Source organism: Solanum verrucosum, unplaced genomic scaffold (assembly GCF_900185275.1).
Source record: "Solanum verrucosum unplaced genomic scaffold, falcon-dt-bn FXZP01000296.1, whole genome shotgun sequence".
Classification (NCBI taxonomy): Eukaryota; Viridiplantae; Streptophyta; class Magnoliopsida; order Solanales; family Solanaceae; genus Solanum; species Solanum verrucosum.
Window position 1 is genome coordinate 1,753,580 of NW_026020470.1, and position 2,259 is coordinate 1,755,838.

Below are 2,259 nucleotides of genomic sequence, written 5' to 3' on the forward strand. Positions count from 1 at the left end.
ATGTTCCTTGTCAAATAGAATTGGAGTACTATATAGTGCATGTGCAGTGATTTTCTACAACTCGAGTCACATTAATCTTTCATCTTTAAGCTTTATATAATCTATATATATATATATATATATAGATTAGCAGCTATACGCCATAAAAGTTTGAATATATAAATATATATTGTTGATTGGTAACTACTTTATTCCTCTTATGCTCATTTTTGTTCTCAACAATATATATTTAATAGACGAAGATTTCCTTGAGTTTGCTAACTAATTATTATTTATTTCTCTACATTTCAGATTTTATTTGGTAACTATGCGCTCTTCACTTCTCATCATCAGGTACATAATGAATATGCTATTTACAACTCTCTTTTTATCAATTTTATTATTTCACATACATAAAATATAGTTTGTAGGAAACGTGATATAGAAATAAGATTTTTGAGATTTGAGAAATTGTATGTATAATTTTCAGGATATTTAGATCTTATACTTTTTAACATCTTTTACATATTTTAACTTTTTATATCAAGTCCCTTGTTCTTTAATAAGGATCGATTCTTATTATATTTCGTAATGCAATTATACTAATTAAACAATACAAGTAATACTCTTATGTCAAATTTTCATATGAAAGAATGTTCTTGAATAGAGATTGATTCTTATTATATTTCAACCATACAAATAATATTCTTATGTTAAAGAAATCCTAATCTTGAATCAAAGAAAGGATACATGTAGGTGCAATTATAATTAATATATATTGATTCAATTTTTTTGATGTCAGTAATAATTAAGTATCTTCGTCATAATATAATTACTACTTTTTTACTAGGTGTATACTATAAAATTGACAAGGATATTCTAGCCATATTAAAGAAGACATATGTTGATCAACTTTTTATTCAACATTTACAAAATACTACTTTCATTCGACAACAACTTCTTGTTATACATACGACTATAAGAGGAGGAATTCCCAATTTCTGAAAGTCATAACATAAGTTTTAATAGGTGAAGCATTTGAAAACATAACCAACCTTGCTTATGTTCACATTTAAACTATTAGGTGTTCCTATCAGAAAACATGGAAAGTGAATTAATATTTCAAATTTCAACAATTTCTATTTTATAATTTAATTTTTACAATATAAAGAAGTTTTATAATAAAATAATATGGGACAAACGTGCAAAGCACGTTCCCAAAGACTAGTACATAAAGAGTACTAACTAACTATGGAAACTAAATAATCAAATCCCTACAAATCAGCTAGACTACCATATATACAATATTGTGCAGCTGTAAATTGATTCTATAACACTCCCCCTCAAGCTGGAGCATAGATATTGATCGTGCGCAACTTGTTACAAAAGTAATCAACTCGAGTTCCATTTAACGCTTTTGTGAACAAATCAGCTAGTTGCTCTCATGTCTTCACGTAACCAGTGGAAATCATTTTTTTATGAATCTTCTCATGAATAAAATGACAATCGACCTCAATATGTTTAGTTCTTTCATGATACACCGGATTTGAGGCAATATGAAGAGCAACTTGATTATCACACCAGAGCTTAGCTGGTGTATGATGCTTTATGCCAATTTCTGTTAAAAGGTGATGTATCCACATAATCTCACAAGTAGACTGTGACATAGCTCTGGACTCGGATTCTGCACTAGATCGAGATACAACACTTTGCTTCTTACTTCTCCATGAAACTAAGTTCCCTCCAACAAACACACAATAGCCTGTAGTCGATCTCCTATCAATTTTTGGATCCAGCATAATTAGCAACACTCAACACGAGTATGACCTTGATTGCTATACAATACGCCAAGTCGAGGGGCTCCTTTCAAGTAACACAAAATTTGTTCCAAAGCTTCCCAATGTTTAATCGTAGGTGTGGACATAAACTGGCTAACAACACTTACTGCAAAAGCAATATCCGGACGAGTCATAGGAAGGTAGTTTAACTTCCCAACTAACCTTCTATATTTCTCTGGATCATCAAAAGGATCACTATCATCTGTCATAAGATACACATTGGGAACCATTGGAGTACTACAAGGTTTGGCTCCCAACTTTCCAGTGTCAGCAAGCAGGTCAAGAATATACTTTCTCTGAGACAGAAAAATTCCCTTCTTGCTTCTATTTACTTCTACTCCCAAAAAGTATCTTAACGGTCCCAAATCCTTCATTTGAAATCAGGTATGTAAGAAAGACTTAAGGGAAGAAATCCCCGCATAATCACTTCCTGTGATGACAA